Genomic DNA, 15,467 nt, shown 5'->3' on the forward strand with positions numbered 1-15,467 from the left:
AAATTGAAGTTCAGTTAATCATATTACTTAAGAATTCCCACTTAGATAGACATCTCTCTAATCATCTAAGTGATCACGTGATCCAAATCAACTAAACCATAACCGATCATCACGTGAGATGGAGTAGTTTTCAATGGTGAACATCACTATGTTGATCATATCTACTATATGATTCACGCTCGACCTTTCGGTCTCAGTGTTCCGAGGCCATATCTGCATATGCTAGGCTCGTCAAGTTTAACCCGAGTATTCTGCGTGTGCAAAACTGGCTTGCACCCATTGTAGATGGACGTAGAGCTTATCACACCCGATCATCACGTGGTGTCTGGGCACGACGAACTTTGGCAACGGTGCATACTCAGGGAGAACACTTTTATCTTGAAATTTAGTGAGAGATCATCTCATAATGCTACCATCAATCAAAGCAAAATAAGATGCATAAAAGATAAACATCACATGCAATCAATATAAGTGATATGATATGGCCATCATCGTCTTGTGCTTGTGATCTCCATCTCCGAAGCACCGTCATGATCACCATCGTCACCGGCGCGACACCTTGATCTCCATCGTAGCATCGTTGTCGTCTCGCCAACTATTGCTTCTATGACTATCGCTACCGCTTAGTGATAAAGTAAAGGAATTACAGGTCGATTGCATTGCATACAATAAAGCGACAACCATATGGCTCCTGTCAGTTGCCGATAACTCGGTTCCAAAACATGATCATCTCATACAATAAAATATATCATCATGCCTTGACCATATCACATCACAACATACCCTGCAAAAACAAGTTAGACGTCCTCTACTTTGTTGTTGCAAGTTTTACGTGGCTGCTACGGGCTGAGCAAGAACCGTTCTTACCTACGCATCAAAACCACAACGATAGTTCGTCAAGTTAGTGCTGTTTTAACCTTCTCAAGGACCGGGCGTAGCCACACTCGGTTCAACTAAAGTTGGAGAAACTGACACCCGCTAGTCACCTGTGTGCAAAGCACGGCGGTAAAACCAGTCTCGCGTAAGCGTACGCGTAATGTCAGTCCGGGCCGCTTCATCCAACAATACCGCTGAACCAAAGTGTGACATGCTGGTAAGCAGTATGACTTGTATAACATCAGTGCATAAAAACAGGCTCGGATGCCACTGTTGGGGAACGTAGTAATTTCAAAATTTTCCTACGCACACGCAAGATCATGGTGGTGCATAGCAACGAGAGGGGAGAGTGTGTCCACGTACCCTCGTAGACCGAAAGCGGAAGTGTTAGCACAACGCGGTTGATGTAGTTGTATGTCTTCACGATCCGACCGATCAAGTACCGAACGCACGGCACCTCCGAGTTCAGCACATGTTCAACTCGATGACGTCCCTCGAACTCCGATCCAGCCGAGCTTTGAGGGAGAGTTCCGTCAGCACGACGGTGCGGTGACGATGATGATGTTCTACCGACGCAGGGCTTCGCCTAAGCACCGCTATGATATTATCAAGGTGGATTATGGTGGAGGGGGGCACCGCACACGGCTAAGAGATCCAAAGAGATCAATTGTTGTGTCTATGGGGTGCCCCCCTCCTCCGTATATAAAGGAGTGGAGGAGGGGGCCGGCCAAGGGGAGGAGGCGCGCCCAAGGGGGGAGTCCTACTCCCACCGGGAGTAGGACTACTCCTTTTCCTATTTGGAGAGGGAGAGGGAAGGAAGAGGAAGGAGGGAGGAAGGAAAGGGGGGGCCGGCCCCCCTCCCAATTCGGATTGGGCTTGGGGGGGGCCTCCCTTGCTCCTTTCCCCTCCTTTCCACTAAAGCCCATTAAGGCCCATATACCTCCCGGGGGGTTCCGATAACCTTCCGGTGCTCCGGTATTATCCCGATCTCACCCGGAACCATTCCGGTGTCCAAATATAGTCGTCTAATATATCGATCTTTACGTCTCGACCATTTCGAGACTCCTCGTCATGTCCGTGATCACATCCGGGACTCTGAACTACCTTCGGTACATCAAAACACATAAACTCATAATATAACCGTCATCGAACTTTAAGCGTGCGGACCCTACGGGTTCGAGAACTATGCAGACATGACCGAGACACGTCTCCAGTCAATAACCAATAGCGGAACCTGGATGCTCATATTGGCTCCCACATATTCTACGAAGATCTTTATCGGTCAAACCGCACAACAACATACGTTGTTCCCTTTGTCATCGGTATGTTACTTGCCCGAGATTCGATCGTCGGTATCTCAATACCTAGTTCAATCTCGTTACCGACAAGTCTCTTTACTCGTTTCGTAATACATCATCCTGCAACTAACTCATTAGCTGCAATGCTTGCAAGGCTTATAGTGATGTGCATTATCGAGTGGGCCCAGAGATACCTCTCCGACAATCGGAGTGACAAATCCTAATCTCGAAATACGCCAACCCAACAAGTGTTGGAAATATGCCCTAGAGGCAATAATAAATGGTTATTATTATATTTCTTTGTTCATGGTAATTGTCTATTGTTCATGCTATAATTGTATTATCCGGAAATCGTAATATATGTGTGAATACATAGACCACAACGTGTCCCTAGTAAGCCTCTAGTTGACTAGCTCGTTGATCAACAGATAGTCACGGTTTCCTGACTATGGACATTGGATGTCATTGATAACGGGATCACATCATTAGGAGAATGATGTGATGGACAAGACCCAATCCTAAGCATAGCATAAAAGATCGCGTAGTTTCGTTTGCTAGAGCTTTTCCAATGTCAAGTATCTTTTCCTTAGAGCATGAGATCGTGCAATTCCCGGATACCGTAGGAGTGCTTTGGGTGTGCCAAACGTCACAACGTAACTGGGTGACTATAAAGGTGCACTAGGGTATCTCCGAAAGTGTCTGTTGGGTTGGCACGGATCGAGACTGGGATTTGTCACTCCGTATGACGGAGAGGTATCTCTGGGCCCACTCGGTAATGCATCAACATAATGAGCTCAATGTGACTAAGGCGTTAGTCACGGGATCATTCATTGCGGTACGAGTAAAGTGACTTGCCGGTAACGAGATTGAACAAGGTATTGGGATACCGACGATCGAATCTCGGGCAAGTAACATACCGATTGACAAAGGGAATTGTATACGGGATTGATTGAATCCTCGACATCGTGGTTCATCCGATGAGATCATCGTGGAACATGTGTGAGCCAACATGGGTATCCAGATCCCGCTGTTGGTTATTGACCGGAGAGGCGTCTCGGTCATGTCTGCATGTCTCCCGAACCCGTAGGGTCTACACACTTAAGGTTCGGTGACGCTAGGGTTGTAGAGATATGAGTATGTGGAAACCCGAAAGTTGTTCGGAGTCCCGGATGAGATCCCGGACGTCACGAGGAGTTCCGGAAGGGTCCGGAGGTGAAGAATTATATATAGGAAGTCAAGTTTCGGCCACCGGGAATGTTTCGGGGGTTATCGGTATTGTACCGGGACCATCGGAAGGGTCCCGGGGGTCCACCGGGTGGGGCCACCTATCCCGGAGGGCCCCATGGGCTGAAGTGGGAGGGCAACCAGCCCTTAGTGGGCTGGGGCTCCCCCATGGGCCTCCCCCTGCGCCTAGGGTTAGAAACCCTAGGGTGGGGGCGCCCCACTTGCCTTGGGGGGCAAGTATCCCCCCTGGCCGCCGCCCCCCCTCCAGATGGGTTCTGGCGAAGCCCTGCCGAGACCCGCTACATCCACCACCACGCCGTCGTGCTGCTGGATCTCCATCAACCTCTCCTTCCCCTTGCTGGATCAAGAAGGAGGAGACGTCGCTGCACCGTACGTGTGTTGAACACGGAGGTGCCGTCCGTTCGTCACTCGGTCATCGGTGATTTGAATCACGGCGAGTACGACTCCGTCAACCTCGTTCATTGGAACGCTTTCCCTCGCGATCTACAAGGGTATGTAGATGCACTCCTTTCCCCTCGTTGCTAGTATACTCCATAGATGGATCTTGGTGAGCGTAGGAAAATTTTAAATTCTGCTACGATTCCCTACAGTGGCATCATGAGCCAGGCCTATGCGTAGTTACTATGCACGAGTAGAACACAAAGCAGTTGTGGGCGTTGATGTTGCCAATTCTTCTTGCCGCTACTAGTCGTATCATTTTTCGGTGGTATTGTAGCATGAAGCGGCCCGGACCGACCTTACACGTACGCTTACGTGAGACAGGTTCCACCGACTGACATGCACTAGTTGCATAAGGTGGCTAGCGGGTGTCTGTCTCTCCTACTTTAGTCGGAACGGACTCGATGAAAAGGGTCCTTATGAAGGGTAAATAGAGATTGGCAAATCACGTTGTGGTTTTACGTAGGTAAGAAACGTTCTTGCTAGAAACCTATACAAGCCACGTAAAAACTTGCAACAACAATTAGAGGACGTCTAACTTGTTTTTGCAGCAAGTGCTATGTGATGTGATATGGCCAGAAGATGTGATGAATGATATATGTGATGTATGAGATTGATCATATTCTTGTAATAGGAATCACGACTTGCATGTCGATGAGTATGACAACCGGCAGGAGCCATAGGAGTTGTCTTTATTATTTTGTATGACCTGCGTGTCATTGAATAACGCCATGTAAATTACTTTACTTTGTTGCTAAACGCGTTAGCCTTAGAAGTAGAAGTAATCGTTGGCGTGACGACTTCATGAAGACACAATGATGGAGATCATGGTGTCATGCCGGTGACGAAGATGATCATGGTGCCCCGAAGATGGAGATCAAAGGAGCATAATGATATTGGCCATATCATGTCACTATTTGATTGCATGTGATATTTATCATGTTTTGCATCTTATTTGCTTAGAACGACGGTAGTAAGTAAGATGATCCCTTATGATAATTTCAAGAAAAGTGTTCCCCCTAACTGTGCACCGTTGCGAAGGTTCGTTGTTTCGAAGCACCACGTGATGATCGGGTGTGATAGATTCTAACGTTTGAATACAACGGGTGTTGACGAGCCTAGCATGTACAGACATGGCCTCGGAACACACGCAATACACTTAGGTTGACTTGACGATCCTAGCATGTACAGACATGGCCTCGGAACACGGAGGACCGAAAGGTCGAGCATGAGTCGTATAGAAGATACAATCAACATGGAGATGTTCACCGATCTTGACTAGTCCGTCTCACATGATGATCGGACACGGCCTAGTTAACTCGGATCATGTTTCACTTAGATGACTAGAGGGATGTCTATCTGAGTGGGAGTTCATTGAGTAATTTGATTAGATGAACTTAATTATCATGAACTTAGTCTAAAATCTTTACACTATGTCTTGTAGATCAAATGGCCCACGTTGTCCTCAATTTCAACGCATTCCTAGAGAAAACCAAGCTAAAAGATGATGGCAGCAACTATACGGACTGGGTCCGGAACCTGAGGATCATCCTCATAGCAGCCAAGAAAGATTATGTCTTAGAAGCACCGCTAGGTGAAGCACCAATCCCAGAGAACCAAGACGTTCTGAACGCTTGGTAGCAGCATGCTGATGATTACTCCCTCGTTCAGTGCGGCATGCTTTACAGCTTAGAACCGGGTCTCCAAAAGCGTTTTGAGAAACATGGAGCATATGAGATGTTCGAGGAGCTGAAAATGGTTTTCCAAGCTCATGCCCGGGTCGAGAGATATGAAGTCTCCGACAAGTTCTTCAGCTGTAAAATGGAGGAGAATAGTTCTGTTAGTGAGCACATACTCAGAATGTCTGGGTTGCATAACCGCTTGTCTCAGCTGGGAGTCAATCTCCCGGATGACGCGGTCATTGACAGAATCCTCCAGTCACTTCCACCAAGCTACAAGAGCTTTGTGATGAACTTCAATATGCAGGGGATGGAAAAGACCATTCCTGAGGTATATTCAATGCTGAAATCAGCGGAGGTGGAGATCAGAAAAGAACATCAAGTGTTGATGGTGAATAAAACCACTAAGTTCAAGAAGGGCAAGGGTAAGAAGAACTTCAAGAAGGACGGCAAGGGAGTTGCCGCGCCCGGTAAGCCAGTTACTGGGAAGAAGTCAAAGAATGGATCCAAGCCTGAGACTGAGTGCTTTTATTGCAAGGGAAGTGGTCACTGGAACCGGAACTGCCCCAAATACTTAGCGGACAAGAAGGCCGGCAACACCAAAGGTATATGTGATATACATGTAATTGATGTGTACCTTACCAGTACTCGTAGTAGCTCCTGGGTATTTGATACCGGTGCGGTTGCTCATATTTGTAACTCAAAACAGGAACTACGGAATAAACGGAGACTGGCAAAGGACGAGGTGACGATGCGCGCCGGGAATGGTACCAAGGTCGATGTGATCGCCGTCGGCACGCTACCTCTGCATCTACGTACGGGATTAGTTTTAAACCTCAATAATTGTTATTTAGTGCCAGCTTTGAGCATGAACATTGTATCTGGATCTCGTTTAATTCGAGATGGCTACTCATTTAAATCCGAGAATAATGGTTGTTCTATTTATATGAGCGATATGTTTTATGGTCATGCCCCGCTGGTTAATGGTTTATTCTTGATGAATCTCGAACGTGATGTTACACATGTTCATAGTGCGAATACCAAAAGATGTAAAGTTGATAACGATAGTCCCACATACTTGTGGCACTGCCGCCTTGGTCACATTGGTGTCAAGCGTATGAAGAAGCTCCATGCAGATGGACTTTTGGAGTCTCTTGATTACGAATCATTTGACACGTGCGAACCATGCCTCATGGGTAAGATGACCAAGACTCCGTTCTCCGGAACAATGGAGCGAGCAACCAACTTATTGGAAATCATACATACCGATGTGTGCGGTCCAATGAGTGTTGAGGCTCGCGGAGGATATCGTTATGTTCTCACTCTCACTGATGACTTAAGTAGATATGGGTATGTCTACCTAATGAAACACAAGCCTGAAACCTTTGAAAAGTTCAAGGAATTTCAGAGTGAGGTTGAGAATCAACGTGACAGGAAAATAAAATTCTTACGATCAGATCATGGTGGAGAATATTTAAGTCACGAAATTGGTGCACACTTAAGGAAATGTGGAATCGTTTCACAACTCACGACGCCTGGAACACCTCAGCGAAACGGTGTGTCCGAACGTCGTAATCGCACTCTATTGGATATGGTGCGATCTATGATGTCTCTTACCGATTTACCGCTCTCATTTTGGGGGCTATGCTTTAGAGACTGCCGCATTCACTTTAAATTGGGCTCCGTCGAAATCCGTTGAGACGACACCGTATGAATTATGGTTTGGGAAGAAACCTAAGCTGCCGTTTCTAAAAGTTTGGGGATGTGATGCTTATGTCAAGAAACTTCAACCTGAAAAGCTCGAACCCAAGTCGGAGAAATGCGTCTTCATAGGATACCCTAAGGAAACTATTGGGTATACCTTCTACCTCAGATCCGAAGGCAAGATCTTCGTTGCCAAGAACGGGTCCTTTCTAGAGAAGGAGTTTCTCTCGAAAGAATTGAGTGGGAGGAAAGTGGAACTTGATGAGGTGATAGTCACCCCTTCCATACCGGAAAGTAGCGCAGCGCGGGAAAATGTTCCTGTGGTGCCTACACCGACTGGGGAGGAAGTTAATGATGATGATCATGAAGCTTCAGATCAAGTTAGTACTGAACTTCGTAGGTCCACAAGGACACGTTCCGCACCAGAGTGGTACGACAACGCTGTCCTGGAAATCATGTTGTTAGACAACGGTGAACCTTCGAACTATGAAGAAGTGATGGCGGGCCCGGATTCCGACAAATGGCTAGAAGCCATGAAATCCGAGATAGGATCCATGTATGAAAACGAAGTATGGACTTTGACTGACTTGCCCGATGATCGGCGAGCCATAGAAAACAAATGGATCTTTAAGAAGAAGACGGACGCGGATGGTAATGTGACCATCTATAAGGCTCGACTTGTCGCTAAGGGTTATCGACAAGTTCAAGGGGTTGACTACGATGAGACTTTCCCACCCGTAGTGAAGCTGAAGTCCGTCCGAATCATGTTAGCAATTGCCGCATACTATGATTATGAGATATGGAAGATGGACGTCAAAACGGCATTCCTTAACGGCTTCCTTAAGGAAGAGTTGTATATGATGCAGCCGGAAGGTTTTGTCGATCCTAAGAATGCTAACAAAGTATGCAAGCTCCAGCGCTCAATCTATGGGCTGGTGCAAGCATCTCGGAGTTGGAACATTCGCTTTGATGAGATGATCAAAGCGTTTGGGTTTACACAGACTTATGGAGAAGCCTGTGTTTACAAGAAAGTGAGTGGGAGCTCTGTAGCATTTCTCATATTATATGTGGATGGCATACTATTGATGGGAAATGATATAGAATTCTTGGAAAGTATAAAGGCCTATTTGAATAAGTGTTTTTCAATGAAGGACCTTGGAGAAGCTGCTTATATATTAGGCATCAAGATCTATAGAGATAGATCAAGACGCCTCATTGGTCTTTCACAGAGTACATACCTTGACAAGATATTGAAGAAGTTCAATATGGATCAGTCCAAGAAGGGGTTCTTGCCTGTATTTCAAGGTGTGCAATTGAGCACGGCTCAATGCCCAACCACGGCAGAAGATATAGAAAAGATGAGTGTCATCCCCTAAGCCTCGGCCATAGGGTCTATTATGTATGCCATGATGTGTACCAGACCTGATGTAAACCTTGCCGTAAGTTTGGTAGGAAGGTACCAAAGTAATCCCGGCATGGAACACTGGACAGCGGTCAAGAATATCCTGAAGTACCTGAAGAGGACTAAGGATATGTTTCTCGTTTATGGAGGTGACGAAGAGCTCGTCGTAAAGGGTTACGTCCACGCTAGCTTCGACACAGATCTGGATGACTCGAAGTCACAAACCGGATACGTGTATATTTTGAATGGAGGAGCAGTAAGCTGGTGCAGTTGCAAGCAAAGTGTCGTGGCGGGATCTACATGTGAAGCGGAATACATGGCAGCCTCAGGGGCAGCACAGGAAGCAGTCTGGATGAAGGAGTTCATTACCGACCTAGGGGTGATTCCCAATGCGTCGGGCCCGATGACTCTCTTTTGTGACAACACTGGAGCTATTGCCCTTGCGAAGGAGCCCAGGTTTCACAGGAAGACCAGGCATATCAAGCGTCGCTTCAACTCCATTCGTGAAAGTGTTCAAAATGGAGACATATATATTTGTAAAGTACATACGGACCTGAATGTAGCAGATCCGTTGACTAAACCTCTCCCTAGGGCAAAACATGATCAACACCAGGACGCAATGGGTGTTCGATTCATCACAATGTAACTAGATTATTGACTCTAGTGCAACTGGGAGACTGTTGGAAATATGCCCTAGAGGCAATAATAAATGGTTATTATTATATTTCTTTGTTCATGGTAATTGTCTATTGTTCATGCTATAATTGTATTATCCGGAAATCGTAATACATGTGTGAATACATAGACCACAATGTGTCCCTAGTAAGCCTCTAGTTGACTAGCTCGTTGATCAACAGATAGTCACGGTTTCCTGACTATGGACATTGGATGTCATTGATAACGGGATCACATCATTAGGAGAATGATGTGATGGACAAGACCCAATCCTAAGCATAGCATAAAAGATCGTGTAGTTTCGTTTGCTAGAGCTTTTCCAATGTCAAGTATCTTTTCCTTAGAGCATGAGATCGTGCAACTCCCGGATACCGTAGGAGTGCTTTGGGTGTGCCAAACGTCACAACGTAACTGGGTGACTATAAAGGTGCACTAGGATATCTCCGAAAGTGTCTGTTGGGTTGGCACGGATCGAGACTGGGATTTGTCACTCCGTATGACGGAGAGGTATCTCTGGGCCCACTCGGTAATGCATCATCATAATGAGCTCAATGTGACTAAGGCGTTAGTCATGGGATCATGCATTGCGGTACGAGTAAAGAGACTTGCCGGTAACGAGATTGAACAAGGTATTGGGATACCGACGATCGAATCTCGGGCAAGTAACATACCGATTGACAAAGGGAATTGTATACGGGATTGATTGAATCCTCGACATCGTGGTTCATCCGATGAGATCATCGTGGAACATGTGGGAGCCAACATGGGTATCCTGATCCCGCTGTTGGTTATTCACCGGAGAGGCGTCTCGATCATGTCTGCATGTCTCCCGAACCCGTAGGGTCTACACACTTAAGGTTCGGTGACGCTAGGGTTGTAGAGATATGAGTATGCGAAAACCCGAAAGTTGTTAGGAGTCCCGGATGAGATCCCGGACGTCACGAGGAGTTCCGGAATGGTCCGGAGGTGAAGAATTATATATAGGAAGTCAAGTTTCGGCCACCGGGAATGTTTCGGGGGTTATCGGTATTGTACCGGGACCACCGGAAGGGTCCCGGGGGTCCACCGGGTGGGGCCACCTATCCCGGAGGGCCCCATGGGCTGAAGTGGGGGGCAACCAGCCCTTAGTGGGCTGGGGCGCCCCCCATGGGCCTCCCCCCTGCGCCTAGGGTTAGAAACCCTAGGGTGGGGGGCGCCCCACTTGCCTTGGGGGGCAAGTATCCCCCCTGGCCGCCGCCCCCCCTCCAGATGGTCCAGATGGGTTCTGGCCGGCGACCCCCCTCCCAGAGGGCCTATATAAAGGGGGAGAGGGAGGGCAGTAGTATTACAGCCTTGGGCGCCTCCCTCCTCCCCTGCTACACCTCTCCCTCTCGCAGAAGCTTGGCGAAGCCCTGCCGAGACCCGCTACATCCACCACCACGCCGTCGTGCTGCTGGATCTCCATCAACCTCTCCTTCCCCTTGCTGGATCAAGAAGGAGGAGACGTCGCTGCACCGTACGTGTGTTGAACGCGGAGGTGCCGTCCGTTCGGCACTCGGTCATCGGTGATTTGAATCACGGCGAGTACGACTCCGTCAACCTCGTTCATTGGAATGCTTCCCCTCGCGATCTACAAGGGTATGTAGATGCACTCCTTTCCCCTCGTTGCTAGTATACTCCATAGATGGACCTTGGTGAGCATAGGAAAATTTTAAATTCTGCTACGATTCCCTACAACAAGTACGTTCGGAGACACCTGTAGTGCACCTTTATAATCACCCAGTAACGTTGTGACGTTTGGTAGCACACAAAGTGTCCCTCCGGTAAACGGGAGTTGCATAATCTCATATTCATAGGAACATGTATAAGTCATGAAGAAAGCAATAGCAACATACTAAACGATCAAGTGCTAAGAAAACGGAATGGGTGAAGTCAATCACATCATTCTCCTAATGATGTGACCCCGTTAATCGAATGACAACTCTTTGTCCATGGCTAGGAAACATAACCATCTTTGATCAACGAGCTAGTCAAGTAGAGGCATACTAGTGACACTCAGTTTGTCTATGTATTCACACATGTATCATGTTTCCGGTTAATACAATTCTAGCATGAATAATAAACATTTATCATGATATAAGGAAATAAATAATAACTTTATTATTGCCTCTAGGGCATATTTCCTTCACCTAGCATGTGCAGATATGGCCTCGGAACACTGAGACCGAAAGGTCGAGCGTGAATCATATAGTAGATATGATCATCATAGTGATGTTCACCATTGAAAACTACTCCATCTCACGTGATGATCGGACATGGTTTAGTTGATTTGGATCACGTGATCACTTAGATGATTAGAGGGATGTCTATCTAAGTGGGAGTTCTTAAGTAATATGATTAATTGAACTTAAATTTATCATGAACTTAGTACCTGATAGCATTTTGCTTGTCTATGTTGTTGTAGATAGATGGCCCGTGTTGTTGTTCCGTTGAATTTTAATGCGTTCCTTGATAAAGCAAAGTTGAAAATGATGGTAGCAATTACACGGACTGGGTTCGTAACTTGAGGATTATCCTCATTGCTGCACAGAAGAATTACGTCCTGGAAGCACCGCCGGGTGCCAGGCCTGCTGCAGATGCAACTGACGACGTTAAGAACGTTTGGCAGAGCAAAGCTGATGACTACTCGATAGTTCAGTGTGCCATGCTTTACGGCTTAGAACCGGGACTTCAACGACGTTTTGAACGTCATGGAGCATATGAGATGTTCCAGGAGTTGAAGTTAATATTTCAAGCAAATGCCCGGATTGAGAGATATGAAGTCTCCAATAAGTTCTATAGCTGCAAGATGGAGGAGAATAGTTCTGTCAGTGAACATATACTCAAAATGTCTGGGTATAACAATCACTTGAATCAACTGGGAGTTAATCTTCCGGATGATAGTGTCATTGACAGAATTCTTCAATCACTGCCACCAAGCTACAAGAGCTTCATGATGAACTATAATATGCAAGGGATGGATAAGACAATTCCCGAGCTCTTCGCAATGCTAAATGCTGCGGAGGTAGAAATCAAGAAGGAGCATCAAGTGTTGATGGTCAACAAGACCACTAGCTTCAAGAAAAAGGGCAAAGGGAAGAAGAAGGGGAACTTCAAGAAGAACGGCAAACAAGTTGCCGCTCAGGAGAAGAAACCGAAGTCTGGACCTAAGCCTGAGACTGAGTGCTTCTACTTCAAACAGACTGGTCACTCGAAGCGGAACTGCTCCAAGTATTTGGCGGATAAGAAGGATGGCAAGGTGAACAAAGGTATATGTGATATACATGTTATTGATGTGTAACTTACTAGAGCTCGCAGTAGCACCTGGGTATTTGATACCGGTTCTGTTGCTAATATTTGCAACTCGAAACATGGCCTACGGATTAAGCGAAGACTGGCTAAGGACGAGGTGACGATGCGCGTGGGAAATGGTTCCAAAGTCCATGTGATCGCCGTCGGCACGCTACCTCTACATCTACCTTCAGGACTAGTTTAGACCTAAATAATTGTTATTTGGTTCCAGCGTTGAGCATGAACATTATATCTGGATCTTGTTTGATGCGAGACGGTTATTCATTTAAATCTGAGAATAATGGTTGTTCTATTTATATGAGTAATATCTTTTATGGTCATGCACCCTTGAAGAGTGGTCTATTTTTGTTGAATCTCGATAGTAGTGATACACATATTCATAATGTTGAAGCCAAAAGATGGAGAGTTGATAATGATAGTGCAACTTATTTGTGGCACTGCCGTTTGGGTCATATTGGTGTAAAGCGCATGAAGAAACTCCATACTGATGGACTTTTGGAATCACTTGATTATGAATCACTTGGTACTTGCGAACCATGCCTTATGGGCAAGATGACTAAAACGCCGTTCTCTGGAACAATGGAGCAAGCTACAGATTTGTTGGAGATCATACATACTGATGTATGTGGTCCGATGAATATTGAGGCTCGCGGCGGGTATCGTTATTTTCTCACCTTCACAGATGATTTGAGCAGATATGGGTATATCTACTTAATGAAACATAAGTCTGAAACATTTGAAAAGTTCAAAGAATTTCAGAGTGAAGTGGAAAATCATGGTAACAAGAAAATAAAGTTTCTACGATCTGATCGTGGAGGAGAATATTTGAGTTACGAGTTTGGTCTACATTTGAAACAATGCGGAATAGTTTCGCAACTCACGCCACCTGGAACACCACATCGTAATGGTGTGTCCGAACATCGTAATTGTACTTTACTAGATATGGTGCGATCTATGATGTCTCTTACTGATTTACCACTATCGTTTTGGGGTTATGCTTTGGAGACGGCCGCATTCACGTTAAATAGGGCACCATCAAAATCCGTTGAGACGACGCCTTATGAACTATGGTTTGGCAAGAAACCAAAGTTGTCGTTTCTTAAACTATGTGAAAAAGCTTCAACCTGATAAGCTCGAACCCAAATCGGAGAAATGTGTCTTCATAGGATATCCAAAGGAAACTGTTGGGTACACCTTCTATCACAGATCCGAAGGCAAGACATTCGTTGCTAAGAATGGATCCTTTCTAGAGAAGGAGTTTCTCTCGAAAGAAGTGAGTGGGAGGAAAGTAGAACTTGATGAGGTAACTGTACCTGCTCCCTTATTGGAAAGTAGTTCATCACAGAAATCTGTTTCTGTGACTCCTACACCAATTAGTGAGGAAGCTAATGATGATGATCATATAACTTCAGATCAAGTTACTCTAACGAATCTCGTAGGTCAACCAGAGTAAGATTTGCACTAGAGTGGTATGGTAATCCTATTCTGGAGGTCATGTTACTTGACCAAGGCGAACCTACGAACTATGAAGAAGCGATGGAGAGCCCAGATTCCGCAAAATGGCTTGAGGCCATGAAATCTGAGATGGGATCCATGTATGAGAACAAAGTGTGGACTTTGGTTGACTTGCCCAATGATCGGCAAGCCATAGAGAATAAATGGATTTTCAAGAAGAAGACTGACGCTAACGGTAAAGTTACTGTCTACAAAGCTCGACTTGTTGCAAAAGGTTTTTGACAAGTTCAAGGAGTTGACTATGATGAGACTTTCTCACCCGTAGCGATGCTTAAGTCTGTCCGAATCATGTTAGCAATTGCCGCATTTTATGATTATGAAATTTGGCAAATGGATCTCAAACCTGCATTCCTGAATGGATTTCTGGAAGAAGAGTTCTATATGATGCAACCGGAAGGTTTTGTCGATCCAAAGGGAGCTAACAAAGTGTGCAAGCTCCAGCGATCCATTTATGGACTGGTGCAAGCCTCTCGGAGTTGGAATAAACGTTTTAATAGTGTGATCAAAGCATATGGTTTTATACAGACTTTTGGAGAAGCCTGTATTTACAAGAAAGTGAGTGGGAGCTCTGTAGAATTTCTAATATTATATGTGGATGACATATTACATATTGGGCATCAAGATCTATAGGGATAGATCAAGACGCTTGATAGGACTTCCACAAAGCACATACCTTGACAAAGTTTTGAAAAAGTTCAAAATGGATCAAGCAAAGAAATGGTTCTTGCCTGTGTTACAAGGTGTGAAGTTGAGTCAGACTCAATGCCCGACCACTTCAGAAGATAGAGAGAAAATAAAAGATGTTCTATAGGCTCTATCATGTATGCAATGCTGTGTACCAGACCTGATGTGTGCCTTGCTATTAGCTTAGCAGGGATGTACCAAAGTAATCCAGGAGTGGATCACTGGACAACGGTCAAGAACATCCTGAAATACCTGAAAAGGACTAAGGATATGTTTCTCATGTATGGAGGTGACAAAGAGCTAGTCCTAAATGGTTACATCAATGCAAGCTTTGACACTGATCCGGACGATTCTAAATCGCAAACCGGATACGTGTTTACATTGAACGGTGGAGCTGTCAGTTGGTGCAGTTCTAAACAAAGCGTCGTGGCGGGATCTACGTGTGAAGCGGAGTACATAGCTGCTTCGGAAGTAGCAAATGAAGGAGTTTGGATGAAGGAGTTCATATCCGATCTAGGTGTCATACCTAGTGCATCGGGTCCAATGAAAATCTTTTGTGACAATACTGGTGCAATTGCCTTGGCAAAGGAATCCAGATTTCATAAGAGAACCAAGCACATA

Source organism: Triticum aestivum, chromosome 5D (genome assembly GCF_018294505.1).
Source record: "Triticum aestivum cultivar Chinese Spring chromosome 5D, IWGSC CS RefSeq v2.1, whole genome shotgun sequence".
Lineage (NCBI taxonomy): Eukaryota > Viridiplantae > Streptophyta > Magnoliopsida > Poales > Poaceae > Triticum > Triticum aestivum.